The sequence below is a fragment of the Mchenga conophoros genome, linkage group LG15, assembly GCF_057382185.1.
Source record: "Mchenga conophoros isolate Kocher_MC1m ecotype Shallow Benthic linkage group LG15, M_conophoros_male_GT1.1, whole genome shotgun sequence".
NCBI classification, from domain to species: domain Eukaryota; kingdom Metazoa; phylum Chordata; class Actinopteri; order Cichliformes; family Cichlidae; genus Mchenga; species Mchenga conophoros.
The window spans coordinates 34,151,258-34,176,830 of record NC_140540.1 but is presented as its reverse complement, the minus strand read 5'-3'; the positions used below and the strand labels follow the sequence as shown (position 1 = coordinate 34,176,830).

General features: G+C 40.4%; 1 long non-coding RNA gene across 1 annotated transcript; it reads right to left on the bottom strand.

The window, feature by feature from the left end:
• Window positions 1-472: 472 nt before the first annotated feature.
• On the bottom strand, window positions 473-7,104 carry LOC146558720 (uncharacterized). The gene is made up of 4 exons (XR_014888726.1): window positions 6,982-7,104; window positions 5,225-5,257; window positions 1,020-1,179; window positions 473-800 (listed from the first exon to the last, which is right to left on the bottom strand). It is a non-coding gene; the product is annotated as an uncharacterized LOC146558720 (long non-coding RNA).
• Window positions 7,105-25,573: the final 18,469 nt, after the last annotated feature.

The following is a 25,573-nucleotide window of genomic DNA, read 5'->3' as shown; positions in this document are numbered from 1 at the left end:
GCCCCACCTTTCAAGTTGTTTTGTGGGTACCATGTGAGTACCACATAGGCTAAAAAGTGGGTTTTAAGTGGGATTGTCCGCGGGTTCCATAATGGCCCCATTTTATAAGCCCATCTCGGTGTTATATAGGTAAAATCTGGGAACTAAATGGACCCCAACTGGGCAAAGTACACTGAAACCCACCTAGGCCCCATTTTTCAAGTTCTTAGTGGGTACAACATGAGGAAAACATGAGCTAAAAAGTTGGAATGGCATTAGCAGTGGGTTCTGTATTTGCATCTTATTTCTAGTTTGAATTGACTAAGTTCTGGCACTGAGTGGGCCCCATGTAGTAAAACAGTCACAAAATCAATTTTTCAGACGGCTAATACGGGTTCTGTGACACAAAGACACCAAATATATTAAAGCTGACCGCAAACAAAATCTAGTTTGTAAATAAAACCATTTCAAAAATCACGAGGGTACACAAAACAACATTTTTCACATTTATTTTGTCCAACAACTGTGATTTTACGTAACTGTATTCCAAAGTGCGTAAACGTTTAAAAACTAGAAATGTCAAACTACAGCAAAATTCCTTAGATATTTGGAACTGTAGCAACATGGGGAAAAAGTCAGATGGAAAACTCAAAAGCTTATCTTGAATCAGCAGGGTTTGTTTTTTTACAGAGCCGTAAGTCTATTTTGTACCCTTGCAGCCCTCGGTCCTCCTCTGTCTTTAGCTCCACTGAACCACTTGGACAGAGCCTTCTCTGCTTCTTGCAAGTTGACTTTTGATGTTAAATAATTCTTCAGTGCCTCTGCAAATGAAGAAGAAGAAAAACGGGCAAGCCAAAGTAAAGTTAATCTTAGCTTACTTCATTTGGTGATGATTTTCAAAGAACAATGTTTATTTCACTTTATTGCCTCAAAAAATATATACAAATTGCATGATAACCAATCTCAGTTACACTTTCAAACACTTTATTAAAAAAGTTTAGTTTTCTAAAGTTCAAATGTCTCAAGTGAAACTAACTTACCATACACAACATTAAAAAGACGCAAATCTCTGAACTTTTTTTCCCCATGTCGGCCAAGCATGTTGTACTCCACAGCCAGCTCAGGTGATATGAGGAATTTCATCATCCTTCTTGTGGCATCGTCTACACTTGTTTCCCCTGTATCTGCTACCATGGCAACCTGAGGGGAACATACAAAAAGGACAGATTAGATACTGGCATCTGGTTAGGATGCCTCCCTGGTGAGGTGTTTTGGGCACGTCCCACCAGGAAGAGACCCAGAACACCCAGGACATGCTGGAGGGACTATGTTTTTCGGCTGGCCTGGGAATGCCTTGGGATTCCCCCGGAAGAGCTGGGCCAAGTGCCTGGAGAGAGCGAAGTCTGGGCCTCTCTACTTAGTACCGGACTGGGTCGAGGGGCAGCAGCCTAAGCTTAAGATAATGGACCGGAATGGAGGATAAATGGACACTTTACATATTACTTAATGTTTACTGTGTGGTGATAAAAAAAAAATGGTAGTAAACACAAGCTAAACTAAAAAAATTAATTGCGCTTCCTTAACCCTTTATCCCCAATAATGTTACGCAGGATAACTGGTAGGTCTGGTAGGTTTTTTCCTCTACTGTATACTATATGAATGTAATCAAGGATTAATAACAGAAAGAAAAAAGAAATTGAAATTTTGCCATTTTTACTAAAGGCAATCAAAATGTACATGAATAAAATATTTAAATTAGTCAATTCAAATTAATAACTCTAAAACACTGAACAAAATTAAGTATTTGACCCTGTGGTTTATTTTCGGACATCTCTTTTCTTCTAAAAGTCCAGGCGTGTTGGGCCCCTGGCAGAGCTCAGGTTTGACGAGACAGGTTTGGAAAAACCTGTCGCTGGCGACTTTTTGGGGGCTAAAGGGTTAAAATAAATAGGAATTGGCCAAAATTTGTATAAACTATGAAATAGCAGAACAAAAGTAAAAAAAAAAATCTTTATCTGTTATCAGAATCAAATATTTGATTAGAATAAAAAATTTAACTTTCTGGAAGATTTCTCGTTACATCTGTCATAAAAGTAACAACATCTCAGAAAAGAAACATGATAGCAACAGAAAAATATGATAGCAGTGTGATGTGATGGTCCCTGGCCAGATTTTTACACATATTATAAGCCCTGTGACACAAAAACCACAGAACTCTGACACGCACAGACTGTTTTCCTTCGTGCTAATGAAGAAAAATGCTGGTCTGGTATGTAAAAGGGAATTTATTCTTCCAGGACCTGAAGCTCCGTAATGCAGCCCTCCAACAGCCAAACCTATCTGTTCTCTGATTGTCTTGATGCATGCTCAATCATCCAGGTAAGTAAATCTCCAAAAGTTGATTCTGTTCATCTGGACGTAGCGCTTGCAGCATTTTCTCCCACTGAAAATGCTACGTCCAGATGAACAGAATCAACTTCTGGAGATGTTCTCTGATTGGATTGTTTAATTGGTGATTGACATGAAATTGACCAATCAGCTGAAAGGAAGAAAAATAGGGTCAAAATTTGGATGTGTAAGTATAAATCCACACACAGCCAGGAAAGCCGAGCGCAGAGTTGTTTGTAGCACCAATTCAGCCAGAGTGGAGCCAGATGGATTTTCCATCCATCCACACTGTAAAGTCTATAGACCAGCAAGTGATAAATTAACAGTGTTGTTGGTATTTTCTAAAACAGTTGTATGCAATAGGAATTGCTGTTTATAGTCCTCCTGTATATCTGCATGTTCCCTCCCAATTAAAACCTGTGATAATGGAGATTCAAATTCATGTCATACCTATACCAACAGTTATCAAGTATCCAGATCGACCTTTACTGATGTGCTCTGTCAGTGCGCCCCAGGGCAGCTGTGGCTACAATGTAGCTTGCCATCGCCAGTGTGTGATTGTGTGTGTGAATGGGTGAATGACTGAATGTAGTGTGAAGCGCTTTGGGGTCCTTAGGGACTAGAAAAGCGCTATAAAAATGCAGGCCATTTACCATTTAAAGGAAAATTGTTATTTCCATGTATTTTCCTGTTCTGCCTTCAACTTTGAGGACTTCCCCCCACATTTCTAGTTGTGACAGTGCACCTACAACAAAAAAAATCTGCTGTGATTTACATTTGTTGAAAGAGCAATTTTGTAAAATAGTCTATTTTTGTATGCACAGTTTACAAATCTGTCCTGTACAGCATGGACTGATTGCATGCTAAAAAGTTGTTGCTTAAAAATAAAACAATAAATTTTTAATTAATAACATCAGCAGAAAGCCTTGTTATTAATTAGATGTACAATTTCTATAGAATACGAAACAACTCAGTTCATTTTTGATCATATCAATACCAGCATATTACACAACTAGTGATGGGATTTTCGTCTCTTTTTAGAAAGCCGGCTCTTTCGGCTCCCAACCGGCTCTTCAGGTTGTTTTGTTGCTTTAATTAATTTATTATTAACAACAATATAAAATTATGAACAAAAGGAATTACTAATGTAAAAAAAGAAACGTGGTTTTATTTATATATGTTTATATATAAATATATATGGTGGCCCCTAGAGACAAAGCATGTACAAACTCCAAAACCCATTTCTAGCGTCAACTGAACTTCCAAAACAGAGCTATCTAGATCACTTAATTTACACAATTGAAATCATATGTGTATTTTTTGTGTATTTATACACAAGCACTCATATATATTCATAAAAAATTCCAAAAGCTGTTCATTTACCTGTTACTACCACACACCAAATCCGGTCGTTGGTACTTCCTGGCTTGTGTAGCCACTAGGTAACAAAATCTCAACACTGTGCCTAGCATCCTGGAGCACTTCTGTTGTGTTTTGTACGTGCTTTGGAGTTTGTACGTGCTATGGAGTTTTTACGTGTTTTGGGGTTTGTACGTGCTTTGTCTCTAGCAGCCACCGTAAATATACTTTTATTTATTCTCTCCACATAAAATGTAATAAATAAATCATATAATACAAAAAAAACAACTATTTACATTTCAACTTTTAACTATTTAAATTTTCAGCTTTTTCCTTTTAAACAAATTTAAAGTGAAACAACACAAAACACTGCAAACCACAACACAATTAAATATAAATTATAATATGAAAACAAAAAGAAGATGCACATTCTCTGTCATATGGGCCTGCATGAATAAACTTTCTGAATCCTTTATCATCCGCAATTGAAAATAGTTGTGGATGATTACTATACCTTTCTAATGTGACGTTGTTGTCCCTGGCTCTCTTGCTCTCTCTCTCCCTCCTGCTCTGTTACTGTGCTACTGTGTGTGTAACAACCGCCCCTCCCCCCTCTTCCCAGCGCAAAGCACAAGGCTCGCGTGCAGAGTGAAGCGGAAAAAAAGTGCGAGAGAGAGGGTGAGAGAGAGAGAAAAAACACGCTTGTGTCGTTCACTTCAAAGAGCCGTTTCGTTTTGACCAACACATCACTAACAACCATGATGAAAAACGCTCATCTGCTTCCATCACCATCAGCTGATTAACATTGAGCTGCTGCAGTCAACACCATCAAACTAATTTAGTGTTTAATGTTATGTTATTGAATGCTTTTATTTTTCAATCTTTACCAGCGCTTAAAGACTGTAGATGTTCACACCTGGTGTTAGAAAACCGAGCTCACAGCAGTATTTTTTTTTATAACAGGAAATTTTAATTTTTATTGGTTACCGTGTTTATTACCACTTTTATCAGTAATGTACTTCCTATAAAATATGGATTTGATAAGTTACCGGTTTATTGAAATCAGCTAGTGAACACATCGATCACTTTATTGAACTACACGCCTTACACTCTTGTGAGCTCTGGTTACTAACAGCAGGTGTGAATGTTTGGAGTCCAAAACGCAGATAAAGATTAGAATAACAAGGCAATGTAAAATCAGTTTAATGCAGTTGACAGTAGCAGCTCAGATGGAAATCAGCCAATTGTGAGGAGAGCAGAGGACCAAAACTGTCAGAGTTGTGGGTCAAGTGAAGAGAACACTGTTGGCATTATTGTTAGCATAAAAGATGAAAATTAAATAAATGTTAAATTTTAAAATAGATCATTGCCTCCTGTGCCTAAATAAATATATATACTTAATACCAATAAAAAAAAAGGATGCCCCAAAGACCATCACTTTTCAAAAATAATAATAATAATAATAATAAGTAATACAAATAATATGAAAGTTACTTACATGTCAAAGATGGTGCTTGTGATCTTGAAGAATCTAAACGTGATAAGGAAATGAAAGAAAGTGCATGAGAAAATACAAACATTTTTGTTTTTTCCCAGGATAATTCAATATAAAAGATTCTCTTACTAATGCACAAAATGAACAGTGTAATTAAAAGTTTGAAAGGCACTGCATGTGTTTATATGATAAACTGACTAATTCAAGCAGCAAACACTAGCAGTGCAAAAATGTATCTAACTAGCTGACAGACTTTAAAGTCACAGGAAGATATATCAAAATGGTGACTTATGCCAGAACAAATGACTTGACAGACATAAATCCTAAATTCCTTTAAGTAAAAAAGGAATTACTTTTTTATAAGTGGTCCCTAGTGGTTTTCAAATTATTACATGGCTTGTTAATTTTTTATTAAATTATTAAGAAGCCAGATGAGTTCAAAACATTTACAAATTACTATAAAGCACTATCCAAACTTCAAATCAAGTGGCAAAATCTCCAAATTAAAAGTACTCGCAAACTATAAAAATTTGATTATACTTAAAAATATGCAAAAACTAATTTAGTGGAATTTTTACCTGCTCAAGAATACATTGAACATGCAATATTTAATTGAAAAGAACAAAATTTGTGTACTTTTAGAAAGGATTATTAAATATTTGGGGATACTAGACATAAAGAGGGTCTCGTACATTTACGGGCATCTAATTTCCTGGATTTAATGGTTTAAAAGTTTAATAGGTCTTTGAAGTTGATAATAAAATTGAGTCCATTATTAGCAAAAAGAATTTAAAAAAAAAAAGAGCAAAAAAATGCTTAATATATAATAATTGTTTTAAACTTAAGCTTTGTAATTGTAGCAGATTTCATTATGTCTGTAATTTTTTATTTAGCCCCACAGTAGTAAAAGCCATAAATGGGAGTTAGATTTATTACTAGTATTTTACACAGCATTCAGCTATAATAACATGTTCTGCATTTTCCTACTTCACCATCTGATCTGAACAGCTGCACTCTCTTAATTAATTAATGACCTAACATTTCTCAGTAACCAATAACTAGATGGAACAGCACAGTATCTAAGAGAGTGATCAGACAGTGTTTGAGCTAAAGAATCTGCGTGTTTCTTTTGGGGGCTTTTTACACACTGATCCACCACCGTTTTCCCATAGTACAATGCATATCTGGTAACATTACCGTATTCAGATCAGAAAACCGTTTCAGCTGCAGGCATCTACTCCTGTAATTTAAACAATCACCTTGCTACACTGCACATGAATATTACGTAACATGGTATGACTAGCTCATGTTCAGACATTTAAGATACTGTTCAGCCATTTTGTTTACTGGGTAGTGCATAATGGCCGAGTTAGCTGAGCAGGAATCCACTAAAGCCAAAAAAATAATATAAATTTTTTTAATTAATTACAAAAACCTTATAGGAAAACCCAAGAAACAGTTGCAGAAGCACAGAAAAAAACTGCCGTGTACATTATAGTGTGTAAATTCAAAAACTGTATAGAGAGAATGGTGCAATGAAAACAGAATAAGATAAGATGAACTTTATTGAGTAGAATATAGGCAGTAAGAGTTTTTTAATTAACTTTAAATTATGTTTGCCAAAGACAATGCAGCAAATTAACCCAGTTCTACCTGCTAGCTAAAGATGTTATGCTTCTCCCCCTTATACCGTTTAGGACGACTATAGAAAGTTACTAAAATAACCATTGATGAAAACGTATCAAACTTTAAGTATTTACCTTTGTCATAGTTTTCGATTCTTTGGTATCCTTTTGTCCTCCACGTTCTTAAACACCAGGGAGAGAAAAGGCGCAACAGACGAAAGACCGCGAAGACTAGATGCTAGGCGGTGCAATCTGCTCCTCCCTCTTTTTAAACGAGCCAATAGTAGCTGCTCACATTAAAAACAACTTTATTTAAAAAGTCGTTTTACACCTGATACAAAAATTTTAAAAGTCAAACAATGCACAAGTTTAAAAGAACAATTTTATTTTTAAAAGTTTTTTAAGCATAGGGATGGTTAATATGTTTTAAAAAGTAATATATAATATTTATCAAAAAGTGTCACCCAAATCAACATCATAATAGAAATATAATTAATAAAAATATAATAATGATAAGAAGAAGAATAACAGTTTACCTAAAAGCTCTTCTAACATTAGACTGGTTTTGAAAAGTTTCAATAGTGTCAATACACCATAAGGACAAGGGAGTTTCACAGTTGAAGTGTGACTGCTTGAAAGACCCCATTCCCTCTCCTTTCCACTAGTTCAAAGAAAATATAAATTATTTCTGGTTATATAATTTGAGGGCACAAGTTTGAAGAGTAACATTTTAACAGATCGGTAATATACTTCAGGAGCTTTACTGGATCTGATTAACCAAAACTTCCATCTTCCATGTAACTAACTGTCTTTTCTCTAATACAGTAGAGTGTGTCTGATCTACTAAAAATCCTCAACTGCATGTTTGCTCAAGTAAATAGTCTTAATTGTTTGAACAACCAGTAATCCTTAATTTGCAAATGCCAAATCTGGATTTTGTCTGTGTAATTCACTTTTATCTTAGGTTTTTTATCCGTATTTTTTGCTTTTCTTTTTTTCTACTCTTGTGTCCGTTTTAATCACTTATTATTGCTGCTGTGACAAGTGAATTTACCTAAGAAGAATCATGAAGTCCTTATTTTATCTTATCTGAGCCTCACCATGCAGCCTACCATGCAGAGTTCACATTAAGTACATAAAATGAAATCTAAAATTAAAAAGTAACCAGTTTCAAACCAGTTATTTGGAATAGTGTGCAGAGTGTTTTGAGTAACATTGAATGTTCAAAAACACCAAAGTTCCTATAGTCTCACTTGACAGCTGGGTTGTAGTGTCTGATAACACATAACATCTTGAGGTCTCAATGTGGACTTTGAGTACATTTGCTAGCCAAGGCTAAATACTGAGAGGGTCAAAAATGAAGGGTCAAGAACATCTGACTGTACGTAAGGGTAGCAAAAGTGATAGACTGAGGTTGTGCCAAATATGTTAAAGTTAGGGTGATTTCTTAGAGAATGGTACCACATGGGTGCCGTCTGCAGGTTATAAAAGAGAGTTATGTTCATACTTTCTTTTGAGATTATTTTTACAATTTGACTTTCAGAACTCCCTGGGTTGTGCGCAATCTGTGATGGGCTTGTTTGGAATAAATCCTCCTTTATTCAAATAACACTTTCTCAGGCTCTTCACAGAAGAAGAATCCTCACATAAGCATGTGCTACCATTTTGAACCAATGTACACATTTACCATCACTAACCCAACTAGGACCTACATTGGATGCCCACCCATATGGATTTGATGTTAGAAACGCAAGTGGGTCCCATATATACTAAACAATCTTGAGCCCATGTAAAATATATGCCCATATTAATTTAACACAACCCATTTGGGGCCCACATAGAGATGTTTTCAGGGTCTGACTTGCATTTGCCCATGTGTGACACATATAGTTTGACCAGGTGGGCCCCACCTATGTCATCAGTACCAAAAAATATATACCGATTACCTCACTTTGCCCCACCTGGGGCACACAGCAAATGCTTTTCTTTAAATGACTGTGTTTGCCCATGTCTAACCCAGGTGAAAAACCCAAGTGGGTCCTACGTGTGTTTCCCATTTTGAAACAAGTGAAGTGTTTCCCATGTTTGACCCAGCCAGGACCTACTATATGTTTCCACTCGGTTTTGCCCATATGGCTTTAATGTGAGAAACCTAAGTGGGTCCCATATATACTAAACAATCTTGAGCCCACATAAAATATATGCCCATATTAACTTAACATAACCCATATGGGGCCCACATAGACATGTTTTCAGGGTCTGACTTGCATTTGCTCATGTGTGACCCATATAGTTTGGCCAGGTAGGCCCCACCTGTGTCATCAGTACTAAAAAATATATACTGATTACCTAACTTTGCCCTACTTGGGGCACACAGAAAACGCTTTTCTTTAAATGACTGTGTTTGCCCATGTCTAACCCAGGTGAAAAACCCAAGTGGGTCCTACGTGTGTTTCCCATTTTGAAACAAGTGAAGTGTTTCCCATGTTTGACCCAGCCAGGACCTACTATATGTTCCCACTTGGTTTTGCCCATATGGCTTTCATGTGAGAAACCCAAGTGGGTCCCATATATACTAAACAATCTTGAGCCCACATAAAATATATGCCCATATTAACTTAACATAACCCATATGGGGCCTACATAGACATGTTTTCAGGGTCTAACTTGCATTTGCCCATGTGTGACCCATATAGTTTGACCAGGTGGGCCCCACCTATGTCATCAGTGCTAAAAAAATATATTGATTACCTAACTTTGCCCCACCTGGGGCCCACATAGACATGTTTCAGGGTCTGACTTGCATTTGCCCATGTGCGACCCATATAGTTTGACCAGGTGGGCCCCACCTATGTCATCAGTGCTAAAAAAATATATTGATTACCTCACTTTGCCCCACCTGGGGCCCACATAGACATGTTTTCAGGGTCTGACTTGCATTTGCCCATGTGCGACCCATTTAGTTTGACCAGGTGGGGCCCACCTGTGTCATCGATACTAAAACATATATTGATTACCTAACTTTGCCCCACCTGGGGCACACAACAACAGCCTATCCTTAAATGACTGTGTTTGCCCATGTCTATCCCAGGTGGAAAACCCAAGTGGGTCCTACATGTGTTTCCCATTTTGGACCAAGTTAAGTGTTTCCCATGTTTGACCCAGCTAGGACCTACTAAAAGTGCTCACTTGGGATGGCCCATATGGGTTTAATGTGAAGAACCCAAGTAGGCCCCATACAAAAAGCCCAGTTTGAGCCCATGCCCACATGGTACCCATCCAGCCCGAGCAAAAACCAGGTGGGGCCCATATATACATGTTGGCTGGGATAACGTGTATGGCAGTCCATTCTCCCAGCAGCACGGACTACACTGAACATGATGCTACATTCTTTAGAGCTATGCTTGTAGCATTCTGCCTGTTAGCTTAGCACAACAACAACAACAACGAAAAGGCGCAGAGAGAGAGAGCGTGTCGCCCTGTAACCATGGCAACCGTAACGCTGCCGCCTGGAACAAAAGAACGTAGTTGTCAAACAAAACCCAAACAGTCCTGACCCGCGACAAAATGAAACAGGAAAGTACCCCAGTGTATTCCATTTATTTCAACAAAGTAACTGTATTCTGAATACCACCTTTTTAAACGGTAACTGTAACGGAATACAGTTACTCATATTTTGTATTCTAAATACGTAACGGCGGTACATGTATTCCGTTACTCCCCAACACTGTGCGAGTGAGGGGACCAGTAACAAATGGGTCCGGAAACAGAATGAAAAGGAAAACAGACAGGTGTTTTTAGTAAATAAAATAGTCTTTATTATAGATAATCTTAACATAAAGAGCCGGCAACGTCGTTTTACCAATAACACTTGGAAAAAGGTTGCAAAAACACGGAACACAACAACCAAACAAAAAAAAAACAAAAAAAACAAAACAAAAAAACTCCACACCACGAGGAGGCACTTCCAAGTAGTGATGGGACGTTCTGTATCGAGGCTTCGGAGCGTGTGTCGAGTAATGGAGGGGGCGTTTCCGCGAAGCGCGTATCGAGGCTTGCTTCATTTATGGGAGGAGCTGAAAATGATGACGTCCGAAGCCTCACTGCCCGGCTGTACCACGTGACTGGTTCATGAAGTGGTTCGAACTTTGCCGCGAGATATGACAGCGATATAAACCCCTCAGACTTCAATCAAAATGTGGGTGTTTGATGGAGAGTTGCGGTTAGTGAGAGTTTGGAGGTTTATGAGAGTGAGGAGAGAAAGTCAGGAGAGAATGGAGCCAGCTAAGAAGAGGAGGATGTCCTCCCCTGTGTGGGAACATTTTGATCTTATTCCTCCCAACAAGGTATGTAAATTTCTACAGAAGATGTATTTTCATGATACTGATGGTGCAATACAATTTATGTTGAGCTGTCTTGACTTTTGTACAAGGTGAAGTGTTTGCTATGTGCCAGGGAGCTGGGATATAACAACAACACCTCATCCATGCTTAGGCACTACACTGCATGAGAATAAGGGGGACACCGATTGTGGAGCAAGACCAGGTGAGCCATCAAATGCAATGATAATATAGCATGCAGTAATGTTACTAAATGATATAACAATATTATACAACTGTAATAAGTTACGTGTGTGATATTTATATTTGTGCTTTATCTTTATTGTCTTTCCTCAGGAGAACAATCTCAAATAGATGAAGACCTGGTCAGCATGGTGATTGAGGACTCCCAGCCATTTAGCATTGTGGAGGACAAAGGATTCAAAAGATTTGTTAAATCATTAAATCCTAGCTATGTTCTCCCCACTAAAAAGGCCATAAAAGCAGTGAAAATTTAGTTTTTACAGAATAAAATGTGAACAGGCAGTGTGTAGCTGTCCATACCTCAACGTTACAAAAGCACAACTACTGTCCACACCCCAACCACACCTCACCTCACAGTAAATGATCATTTCCATTTCAAGCATTTCCAAATAATCATTTCCCATACTGCCACTATAAATATACACAGTATACTGCCATCACTACAATATACATGTTTTACACACTCCTTTTGTTGTTGACATTTACAGGCTGTGTGCAAAATGCCACACTCTTCAAATTCATGCCAGCTATTATTTTTACGTCCAGTAGGTGTCCTGCTAGAGCAAATGAAGCTTCATGAAGCTTCGCGTTGGGGCGAACCAATTGGATGAAAAGCTTCAGTGCTTCATGGGGCTTCATCTGCCCATCACTACTTCCAAGGGCCCACAAGCTCCCCCTGTCACTAGCAGCAGCTAGTTTTACTGCTGCCGAGGCCCACAAGCCCACACTACTCACGTGAAGCAGTTACACTGCACAATGCTTCCACACTATAGGATCTCTCCCAGACAAACCACCCTGCTCACAGCTCACCCCCAGCTTAAATAGCCTCAGAGGTGATTGCTGACTGGATTCATGTGGCCAACGAGACTAATCAAGAGCAGCTGTGTCCTCGGGAGAGAGGAGAGTGAGAGAGAGACAGAGGGGTGTAACAAGAGAGGAAGAGGCGGAGAGAAAAACCACACCCACACAAGGGCAGTTTCAGGAGGCCCAGCTAGGGCCGTAACACCCCCTCCCATAAATACAAACCAGTGGTTTGTCACAGAACGTCCTACCCAACCTTTAAACATATACCTACCATGCACCATAATAACAGTTAGGCATACCCTGCCAAATCTGCCAAGACCTTTTTGATGGGTTGAAAACACTGCACGGGGTTGGCTCAAGTCCCTCAACATAGTGTCTCAAGTGACAGCCAGATGTTTTTTGAGCCATCACATATGGAGAACCCGTAAGGCAGCTAGAAGGCCTTACAGCAACACTTCTGATGCTTTTTCGCTAGGTCATGGCGAAAGGCATGCTGGTTAGCCAGAGGTGCAGGTTGGAATGGTTGTGTCACACACAATCTGTCACACTGTAGGTCATCTGGAAGATGGTCAACAGGTGGCAGCTCAGAATTAGTCGACCTCTGACATTCACCAAATGAGACCACTGAGCAATTATGCTCCAATTGTTGCCTAGGACTGGCAACTTTGTCTGTTTGCGAACCACAGTTCACTCTTTTGAAAGCAGATCGATTTTGCCTTGAGTTGGCTTTCGAACAGTGAGCAATCAGGTGGCCAGGTTTGTGGCAGAAGAAACAGAGCTTTGTTTTGGATCTTGAAACCACACCTGTATCAGCTTTGCTAGCTGGCACACTCCTAGCCCTCGAGACCAACTGTTTCTGTTTGTAGGCCTCACAATTTGCTATCAAATGGCCAGACTTTAAACAGAAAACGCTTCCGTTTTGCTTTGGGATGGGACACAAGTACCTCACTCTTTGGGTACTGTGCAGCTGGCACATCACTAACCTTCACTGAGGCGTCGCGTTGGTCATTCTTAATGACACTGGTTTTATGGATGAGGGCAAACTCATCAGCCAGTGTTGCAGCCTGCTGTAATGAGGACACCTTATGTTCACTGAGGTATACTGCGATGCGCTTGGAGACGCAGTTCTTAAATTCCTCTATCAGCATTAATTCACGAACCGACGCCAGGTCAGTAGCTTTGCTGGACACACACCACCGATCAAAAAGCATACTTTTCTTCCTTGCATAATCTCGGTAGGATTGACCCTGTCCCATTTTTAATCCCCAGAAACGCTGCCTATAGGCTTCTGGGACGAGCTTATAAGCTAGAAGGATGGCACTTTTCAGCTTGTCATAAGTCAGACTGTCCTCACCTGACAATGAGGAACAAACTTCCTGAGCTTTACCTACCAGCTTACATTGTAGCAAAATGGCCCACGACTCCCGTGGCCAGTGTAAGGCTGTGGCTATTCGTTCAAACCACCCGAAGTAGCTGTCAACCTCAGTGTCGCGGAACACCGGAACCAGACGACTGTTTTTCCCTACATCAAACGGTGTGTCTGCCTGCCGAATGGAGGCAGCCGGAGAAAGGGAAGCCTGCTGGAGTTCCAACTGTCGCAACTTAACAGCTGTCTCCGCCTCCACCTTTTTCAATTCAACCTCCCTGGCTCTGGCAAGCTCTGTGTCTAAACGCTTAAGCTCCAACTCCTTTAGCTGGAACTCCCTCTCACGATCCTCCTTTTCCAACTGGAGACGAGCCAGGCGGACACGTAGCCTAGCATCCTGCTTCGAACCTACTGATGACTCTATGGAGAGTGGTTCGAAGTGAGGCAGTGTCATCGGCTTGTCCTCAGGGATCCCCTGAGCAACAGGCGTAGACACTGAAGGAGCTACAGCTTGATCTGGCACCTGTGGAACAGGCTGAGACGTTACACCATGCTCAGGTAGACTGGCAGACCCACTATCCCTTTCTCCACCAAGCCAGACACAAGAGCAGCTTTCAGCTCAGCCTTATGCAGAGCTGTGGAGACACAAATGCCATAAAATGATGCCACCTCATGCAAATCCCTCTTCCTACAGGCGTCCAGCTGGACAAGCGAAGGGTTTTCCTTAAACACGGTAATAGCCATTAAAACTAAAACTACCTGAGGATAACAGTAACAACAAAGCAGCACCACCTCCAATACACAAATGAAAAATAGGTGGGAAATGTGTGGCAACAGGTTAACCAAAAAATAAAAATACCACCGACTCTCTCCCCAGACCTACCTACTAAAATCTTAGCCTGCTTAGCTTCTGAAGTGTACCAGGCTCGAGGCAACTTTAAAGGCTAAGCATCAAGTGCACAAAGCACTGACAAGCCTACCTCCGACAGGGAACTAATCCCCACCCGGGATTATTCCGAAAATAAAACAGGCAAAACAAAAAATGAGTGCCTGAAGGAGGAGTTCACGCTCAGCTAGACACTCCCCTCTGCTAACCAGAGAGAGAGCGCAGCAGACACAATGCAACTAAACAAGCCACCGGCGAACAACACACTAAAACTCAATTGCTGTTCCTTCCATTCATATTCCGGACGAGCCCCCACATTGTTACGTCCCCCACAAAGGGGTCTAGGCGTGCAAGTGAGGGGACCAGTAACAAATGGGTCCGGAAACAGAATGAAAAGGAAAACAGACAGGTGTGTTTAGTAAATAAAATAGCCTTTATTATAGATAATCTTAACATAAAGAGCCGGCAACGCAGTTTTACCAATAACACTTGGAAAAAGGAAAAAGGTTGCAAAACACGGAACACAACAACCAAACAAAAAACTCCACACCACGAAGAGGCACTTCCAGGGACCCACAAGTAGTGATGGGACGTTCTGTATCGAGGCTTCGGAGCGTGTGTCGAGTAATGAGGGGGCGTTTCCGCGAAGCGCGTATCGAGGCTTGCTTCATTTATGGGAGGAGCTGAAAATGATGACGTCCGAAGCCTCGCTGCCCGGCTGTACCACGTGACTGGTTCATGAAGCGGTTCGAATTTTTTCCGCGAGCTATGAGAGCGATATAAACCCCTCAGACTTCATCCAAAATGTGGGTGTTTGATGGAGAGTTGCGGTTAGTGAGAGTTTGGAGACAGTTTGGAGGTTTATGAGAGTGAGGAGAGAAAGTCAGGAGAGAATGGAGCCAGCTAAGAAGAGGAGGATGTCCTCCCCTGTGTGGGAACATTTTGATCTTATTCCTCCCAACAAGGTATGTGAATTTCCACAGAAGATGGATTTTCATAATACTGATGGTGCAATAAAACCTATGTTAGGCTGTCTGTACTTTTGTACAAGGTGAGGTGTTTGCTATGTGCCAGGGAGCTGGAATATAACAACAACACCTCATCCATGCTTAGGCACTACAGAGCTATGCATGAGAATAAGGGGAACACCGATTGTGGAGCAAGACCAGGTGAGCCATCAAATGCCATGATACTATAGCATGCTGTAATGTTACTAAATGATATAACAATATCATACAATGCAATAAGTGACGTGTGTGATATTTAAATTTGTGCTTTGTTTTTATTGTCTTTCCATACTGCCAGCATAAATATACACAGTATACTGCATCACTACAATATACATGTTTTACACACTCCTTTTGTTGTTGACATTTACAGGCTGTGTGCAAAATGCCACACTCTTCAAATTCATACCAGCTATTATTTTTACGTCCAGTAGGTGTCCTGCTAGAGCAAATGAAGCTTCATGAAGCTTCGCGTTGGGGTGAACCAATTGGATGAAAAGCTTCAGTGCTTCATGGGGCTTCATCTGCCCATCACTACCCACAAGCTCACCCTGTTACTAGCAGCAGCTAGTTTTACTGCTGCCGAGGCCCACAAGCCCACACTACTCACGTGAAGCAATTACACTGCACACTGCTTCCACACTATAGGATCTCTCCCAACACCTTCAACGCCCAATGTGGGAACACCAGAGAAAAACCACCCTGCTCACAGCTCACCCCAGCTTAAATAGCCTCAGAGGTGATTGCTGACTGGATTCAGGTGGCCAACGAGGCTAATCAAGAGCAGCTGTGTCCTGGGGAGAGAGGAGAGTGAGAGAGAGACAGAGGGGTGTAGCAAGAGAGGAAGAGGCGGAGAGAAAAAGCACACCCACACAAGGGCAATTTCAGGAGGCCCAGCTAGGGCCGTAACATAAGCAATAGTTACTTTTCAAGTAATTAATTACTTTTAGAATCTTGTAACTCAGTTACTTTTTTGAAGAAGTAACTAGTAATTATAATTAATTACTTCAAAGTAACTTGCCCAACACTGATAAGAACCAGTCCATTTACCATTTGAGTTTCTTTACATTTTTCAAGCAAGTAATAGAAGTGTTATGACTTTCCACCAGGGTTATCTTAAGAGAACGGGCTTATTAGGTGGTGAGATAAGAAAACCAAGTACTCAGGGTAATTTCGAGAAATAACTAAGTGGATGGGCCCTGCTCGGTGAGTTATGGTTTTCAGCTTCCATAATAAACAGCTCGCTATTTGTTAAGTTTTAGTCTAGCCTCCTTTGTCTGCATTTTGGTCCTCACACAAAACTTACACAATCTGCAGCTGCACATCCTGACAGCCATGCTCTTATTACCTCAAATTTAATAACCTTTTAACTATGTCTCAGTTGCTAAAGGGTGATTAAAAAGTCCTTCCAAAAAGTAATTAAAAGGGGTAAGTTTCAATTGGGTTTAAGAGGGAAAAGGCTTCAGTCCTGGCCAAAGCCTCATCTCCAAGGAGACCCACTGGGTAAAATAATTTAACGATGTGAGCTAAGGAAGAGGAGTGTGAGCAAGTGAGACGTGGCCAAGGAGCACTGGATCAGATTACCACCACAGCCCCCCCCCCCCCCCCCCCCCCCCGCCGCCGCCCCCCCAGCAAAAAACGTCTGAAGAGGTTGATGTGGCATTCTGAAACGCAACATCAGCAGGGTCCAAGAAGCCATGGGACCATGGGAGAGAGGGGAGAGCACTTAGTCCAGGGGATCCAAGTTGGGATTTTTGCCAAGTGTTGACCATTGGGAGAAGGAGAATGTGAGTGTGATAGCTTAATGCAAGACCGTAGGGAGAAATTTTGAGGGAGACTGGTCATTTTTTTCGTAGAAATAAAGAATGGAGAGTGAGCAGTTGGTTGAGTGTTCAAAGGAAGATTTACCGGAGAAGCGGATGAGCTCAATGAAAACTGGTGGGTAATTCTGGTAAACATTCCACATTTCAGCCATGAAACAGGGGAAACAAATTAGTTAGCATATAGAAATGACAGGTTTGCAGGAGTAGCATAGATGCGTCTCATTACCACACTAAGGAGCCAGACAATCTGGTAGAGATTGAGTGCTTGAGCTGGTCTTTAAATGCAGGTCAGTAATGAGAATGATTAGAACCAAGTGATCAGGTTGATGTGTGGAAGTAAAAAAGCTAACCTCTGCTCAGCTCCTCATAGAGACTCCAAGGCAATAACAAACAAGGGGAGGCTATGACACACGTTATTGGAAGCATATTTTTGTTGTACTTACTTTGCACAAACACTTTGATCAGTTATAAAGGGCAATAACACTACAACGTGTTACAGTTAATCCAACTTGTTTTTAATGGGTTATTCCTGACTTTCAGGTTTCAGATATAGCAGAGGCTATTCTGCCTATAGCTCTGCTGCCAGCTCTTCATTTATTCATTAAAAAAAGAAAAAGCTGTCACATGTGCAACTCTGAAGATAAACAACTGTCTGGGATAATGAGTTTAGATAAGATAAGATAAGATAGAACTTTATTAATCCCTCGGGTGGGTTCCTCTGGGAAATTCGACTTCCAAAAAAAGCACAGCAACGACCAAAGTTACAGTTACAGAACTGTTATATATATATACACACACACACACACACACACACACACACACACACACACACACACACACACACACACACACACACACACATATATAAATACAGAGACAAATATAAATAAAATATACAAAGGGGATAAATAGAATAAATAGGAATAAAAAATAAAAATACAAGTGAATTGCACATTTCAAGTATTGAGTCTATTGCACTGTTGACTATTTACAAAAAGTATTGCACTTTAACTAAACAGTTTTAAAATGAATGGTGTGTGATTTTGACATGTCAGGATCATAGGAGAAACTGACAGTTGGTCTGTATAGATTAACTTCTAATGAAAACAGATGGGGGGAAGCATTATGTAATGAGATTGGCTCGCCATCAAGCGCAGCAATCTTCCACCCGCTAAATCTAGATTAATTCTGCTTGTGTTTATGTGTGGGTGTGTATGCATGTGTGTGTGTGAGAGACAGAGAGAGAGTGGCGTGGGCAAATCTGTCAGGTTTTAAGAAATACTGGCAGGCAGTTCATTAGTGTTCAATGCAGCAGATTTTATAGCACAGTGCTCTAGACTTGAACACAACATATTTTTTAAAAATAAAATAATGTGACATCTAAAATGTTTTGCTCACAAAATGTAATCTTTTTAAAGTCCTCAAACCCCCACCCCCTAGACACACTGTGCACATACACAGACACACACAGCTGGTAGACTTTGACTCTCAATGTGACGTTTGCACTTTATACACAGGTTTAGCCTTTGCTGCCCCCTACTGTCGGAATCATCTCAGCACCACATTTTTGTCAAATTTATTTGTTCTCACAATTCTTGAAATTTGTATCTTTTTAAAACTGTATATTGTACAATCATTGTGGTACAAGCTTGGTGAGATATTCAGAAATGCCTCATGAGGTTAGGATGTTCACGAGAAATGGTGATCAGCCCAAAAATAAATTGTCTCAGTCTTTACTTCCCTCCGTCTTTCTTCCTTAGTGCCTAGTAAGTTAGTTACAAGTTGATGCCTGTGTTTGTTTGTTTTTTTGTTTGTTTTTTATTCTTTAAAATTACTACTGCCGTCTGTGTTTTAGTTTTGCTACTTCTAGGTCCTAGGGTTTGATCTCATTGCCCCTCATGATATTCTCTGCTCCCTCTGTTTCCATGTCTAGTCATCCCTGCCTGTGTGTTCCCTCTGTTCCAGTGTAGTCCTTCAACATCGTTCAACTTAGAGAAACCATTCAGGGACCATTAGATTCTTCTTCTTTTGAACATATGTGCTTGTATTTTTTTCAGCAATTCATTGCATAGTTTTTATGAAATTCCAAAAAATTGCACCAACCCAGGCCACTCTGGAGCCCTAGCACTTGGCCAAACTTTCATCAAACTTTATATGAGTCACAAGACTTTTATCCGGTAATTCTGTGTTTTTGACATCTTTTTTTTTCTCTTTTTTTTCACAGGAACAGTTTAGGTTTCATGAAGAATTTGATTCTTCATGGAATTTTCCCAACACTGCATGATGATATCATCAGCTGTAAAAACTGAGGCTGGAGAATAATTTGAAAAAGAATTTCTTTTTCCTTCTTTCACACCCAGACCTTTTCCCTACATGTATAATATATACATCAAAATGTAGCTATTAATGTCCTCTTTCATCCAGTGTCATTCTCATTGAGATGGGATTTATATTATTCTCTAATTACCTCCCTCCTCCCGCTCCATCACCCCCCCACCCACACACACACACATGCAGGGCCTTGAGGTACAGGTATGTCACTGAGGTGCAGGGGAGGTATTGCCCTCCCCTCCTGGTCACCTGTGCCTCAATTTTATTCCATAACTTAGACACATTATTTACACTCTCACAACACATTCATATAGGTCCTTGGGGGTAGGCACACTGGATGGCGTGCAGAGAACGGTCTGTTTATTTAGCCTCACCTCTGGTGCCTGTGCCCACTTTTCAATTTTAAATTGCATGTAGACATTTAGGGTATTGGGAGGGGCCGAGCTGTCACCAGCTGTTATCTGGCTGAAGGTTGTTGGCGCCATGCTCCTCCCCTGTTTTAAATGCACTTTAGAACAGCATGCATCAACACAACATATGAGAGGGCCGATTGAGGCATGGGGTTTTCTCACACCCACGTTCTCTGTTCACCATCTGGGGCGGGGGCTTTTGCACCATAGCTGCTGGGTGAACCCCGTCTGGGGCTCTCCTCAGGTCTTTTCTTGGTGGGTGGTGTGACTGCCCCTGCGGTGGTCCTCCTGGGGCTCTCGTGCTCTGGGGTGCCTATAGATGTCTTGGGCCCGGGTCTCCTCCATGCCTGCTTCATGTCCTAGGGGGGCCAGGCTGTGTGGACTCACACACAGGTGTCCAAACAAATGCATACAATCTTGGTTGGCTGCTGCCTCTAAACATGTGATGTGTCATTAACACTGTGTGTGCTCAGTAACATTAAATATTTAATATTTACTGCTACTTATGCATATGATGGTTGCTGTTGAGGTTTCCCTGCTGTGTAGTTTTTTGCATGTTTTTTTTTTACATTTTATTTCAGCAGGTGGTGAAGATTTTTAGTAGGGGTGCAACGATATTCGTATCGATATTGAACCGTTCGATACAGTGCTTTCGGTTCGGTACGCATATGTATCGAACAATACAACATTTGTAATTTATTTTATCAACTTTCCTTCTGACTATGCTGTCTGTGTTGAGCGCTCAGTGAATCTGTGTTCGACTACTCTGCCTAGGCTGCACTGTCGAGCGCAGATCCACTGAGCGCTCAACACAGACAGCATAGTCAGAAGGAAGAGCGCAGGGCACCTCCCCCACCCTCATTCAGATCTGGCGTTTGGAATTATTTTGGTTTTCATGTGACGTATGACCCTGAAGGTAAGCGAGTCATGGACTAAAGTAAAACAGTATGTTGGATGTGCCATGCAATGCTTAATTACATTGGTGTGAACTAGTGTGTTAGCGCAGTTAGCTCGTTAACGTGTTGGCCGTCTAGCCCCATGCACGGGGCGATCGGCGGTAGCTCGTTAACGGAGATTTGCCGTGTTGTGGCGTTAAGGTCATTTCAACGAGATTAACCTGAAAGCACTAGTGGGAACACAACGAATATGACTGCACATTTACGCCGACATCATCCTAGTGCAAAGACAAAAACAACAAGCATGCTACTAACTTTAGCCGAGTCATTTAGACAGCTGTTAGCACCTGATTCTCCTTATGCTGCTGAGAATATAGCCCAGAAGAAGCGGATAGTATAGCTTTTATTTTGGAAAGAGACATTTCTCTGTAATAAACTCTCTTTTCCAAAGATGAGTGATTCCTCAATCAGATACAGGGCTTGCAAAATCGCTAGCCCGACATCCCGGAGCTAGCGATCTTTCCAGTCGGGCTACCAAAATCTATCTCTTCCCTGCCCGTCGGGCTATTGTAGGAAAAATATATGTCAATGCTTTTGCATTCTTTCGGAAATGTAGCTGGGTAATTATGTCATTGGCATCGGTGAGCCACTGTCAATATGTGACATATTGAAATCGCGTTTGAATTTGCGCTTGTTTTTTTGCTTTCACTTTGCAATGACAGCACTGATCTGTGAGTGATGATAATTTGCGCACCAGTTCCTCTGACATCGTCTTATTAATCGTTAGCTTACTATGCAAACATGACAAGTGAAATCTCCCGCAGCAAGCTTAAACATGTGAGAGGTTGATCGCGCAGAGAATCGCTGAGCTTATGTGAGTGCGTGTGTAAAAGTAGCAGAATATATATTTTAGTTCTGCTGAGCCAAATAAGACAGGTCGGGGTGAAGAAGTGACAGCCAAAGAAAAGCTTACCACAAAACGGAGAAGTTATGACAAATCAGACTATAAGGCAAAAAGAAAGTGCAGCTTTATGGTTTCATGGACAAAAGAATTTCTGTGGCTGCAATATGACGAGCTATATAACCAGGGCTGCACATAAGTGGTCCGCAGGTGCGCATTCGCTGTCAAAATAAAAAACTGGCACAAGGGTTAGGGTTAAATTTAAAAACTGTACTTTTGAGTTAAAATATATATTTATAATTTTAATAAATGACAAATTAAAAAGGCATGAACATTTTTTTGTATCGAAAAAATATCGAACCGTGACACCAAAGTATCGAACCGAACCGAACCGTGAATTTTGTGTATCGTTGCACCCCTAATTTTTAGTGCCCTCTCTCTCTTCTTCTGTTAACTTTCTTCTCGTCTTCTCTTTCTTCTTGTCCATTCTGATTGTAATAAATCAAAATCCTAATACAAATCTAATAAAATATGACTTTCAAGTGGACCAGTATAGCAAAAGCTGCAATGGTCCAATTGGGGAAATAAATGTGCATTTTGTTTGGCCTTCGGACAATAAATCTGTTTAGTTCAACTATATTGCAACCTGCCACATTAAGGTTATATGCAGTTTCCACTGCAGATGCTCTTCCAGAGGACTACATCACTACGAGTGAGTCCTGGGTGCTCATGATCCTGTTGCCTCTTCACCAGGTGCCATTTCTTGGACTCATTTTTGTAGGTACTGCATACGGATGAACAAGGTGCCCCAATCAGTCAGTATCTCTTTCGGAATTCTGACTTGGGAGATGACCTGAAACGGTGCCTGTGCCACAGTTTCTGTTGCAGAAATGCTGGCCAGTAGCAATGCTTCAGGATATTGTCTTGCGGTTCGCCACTTGGCATTCTGGGCAGGATGCACATCACTGGCGCACATCCCCTCAATGGTCAGAGTTTTATATCCCATGAAAGGATATTTTCACTAGGTGCAGAAGTGGATCAGTGAAATCACCACACATGAGAACAGCTGACTGTGAGCACACATCATCCTTGGCACATTTCCATTTTTTTTTCCAATTTTCAAGTAGGGTTATGCTTTGAAGCTAACTGCACAAGTTGAATGACCCCTTAGTTTCAACTAGAGTCAACCTGTGTCCATGGTGACATCTGCTGGACAATTTCACTACACCAATACACTACAGTGACACAGACAAGCTCTGCACAGTTCCGAACAAAGCTACTTATTATACCAGACTGTTAATAATTATGATCAACACATATTTAGGAGGCCAGAAACATATTGGAACTGTTAAAGAAAGCAGTCTGTGACTATAGTGATCAGTGTACTTCAGCAAAATTCTCTCTCTTTTAATATTCCTGTTGCTTTCAGTAACTTAATTTACAAAGTAAATCATTCTGAGTCTGCTATATTCGTTGGAATAACCAAACATGTTTCCAGCTGTTGTGAGATCAGTCTGCTTTGTTTTTGGTTGATTTTGAAGCTTTCCAGGTGTTCGTTTCAGCTTCGTGCTAGAAACTTTACTTTATACTGCCGTGGATGCTGTATCTTATAACACTGGCATGATGTTTTACTGGGTCATAGTGAAACTGCATTACTCCTGCTCTTTATGAGATTATTACAGCAGAAGCGTCAGTGGTAATGAAAAAAAGGGATCACCTGTATTTAATGGATGTTTTTCTGACATTTCTTTTAACAGTATAAATATATTTTTATGGTGTTATATGAGTAATGTGTTATAGTGATGATAAAGTAACTTATTGCAGCAAATAAAGTTTTCTGATGAAAGGGAGTAAGAGCTGAAAATTCCTGCTGTTTTATTTTTTCATTGAAAGCAGAGAGGAGGTTTTTGTTGAGATATTCAGTTGTGAGTTTAAGCTACAGATTACACTTTAGATTCCAGTGTTTGAGTGCTTGCATAATCCATATTGGGCTTCACAATCCACGGCAAAAACATAGCGGGGGTGCTGGTTAGTGAAACATTGGAATAATGGTGCCCGGTGTACAGTACCTGTCGAAACTGGGGTGAAGGTCAGTGGCAATGTTCCTTATCCCATAGCCCAGGCAATATTGTGATTCACATTCGTATATACGCAGCTAATCAACGTCGTTGACAGGCTATGACAGCGTCCTTATGTGCCGACACCGGTGTTTTAGTTAGCAAAGCAGCGTGGCTGATGTGGAGTGAAGCCACGTTAATGACAACGTGTACAACCATTGGAGATGTGAGCAGGACAGACGGAGCAATTGACGGAAAAGGTGGACTTTATACCAGGTTTTTAAATTGTGTTGATAGGCCACGTAAAACCAGAGTTATGATAAAAAAAAATATATATATATATATATATGCAATGTTTGGTTTTCTTCCTGAATACTATCGTTGTTTATATTTACTGCGGGACGAAACGGTAAAAACAGCGTTTTATAAGGAAAACGCTCGAAAGCCTGTGAGCAAAAACAACACCACCCCCCAAATGGCATTTAGTTGTTTAGGAAGGGGGGAAGTTTAAGGAGTGACAGCAGTGTTTTAAGATGTGAGAGATTTGCAACGTTTAGCGCAAATCTTGTGTAGTTAGTGTGTAGTGTAGTCAATAGTTTTGTTGTGTGTGTCAGAACAGTGAGGCGACCACTGAATGTTACAGGTGTTACAGGAGTGTTTTTCTCCTTTATCTCATAGTGGACAGAAATAATTTTTGGAGTGGCACAAATAATTTGTGTTGCATCAAATTTGATGCAGAACACCTGATTGTTCTGTAAATAGTTTGAAATGTTTTTGTTTTTTTTTTAAACGCCTTGGCTGCATTTTTAGGTAAACAGCTGCAAAAAACTTGCATAACTCAGTTACTTTTTTGGAGAAGTAACTATATAATTAATTGCCCAATATTGGTCATTATATACTGTATTTTGCAGACAGAGGGTTACAGGACTCTCTCCCAGGCCAGACTCCTACTCATAATACAAGTCAGGGCTTTATTAAAAAAAAAAAAAAAAAGAAAGTTGTGTTTTCAAAATTGGAGTTCAAGTTATTTTTACTTCAAGTTAAGTTACTTCCAATAGTGTTAACATACTACACAGGTCATGAACAAGATTTTTTTTTCATTGTAAGTGGGCTAAAGCAGTTAATTAAAAGTAGTCTAACATAATTGTAAATGCTGTAATTGGATTATTTTAATAAGCCATGTAACTTGGATGGATTCGATGCTGGCGTGACCACAGTGCACACGTCTACTGTTGCTCACAGGGAGTTTGTGTGTTCGCTCAGACACATGAAAAATTAGAGGGAACAATGGTCCGTGGCCTTGGTTTTTCTAACACCTGCGCTTCAGAAGCTTCCCATCCCTACGAGCAATACACCATAATGCTTTTTTGTGCACTGCATTCATGGATAGAGCCTGTTCAGTGCACAACTGCACATCCTCATCAGTTATTTAGTGAGCCAGAACTACACAATACGTGTTACTGGAACACTACACAGTAAGTCATTAAACTTGCAAATGTCACGAAAGCCCCGAGATTACTAAAATTATATTATTCATAAATAATGTTATTTAATTATTTATACAAAATTCCTCGCATTAGAAGACTTTAATTGTGAAAGTAAGAACAGGAACAAGCTCTGCGTTAACGTGTATTTCCGGTACGACGTCGACAGGTCCAATAGC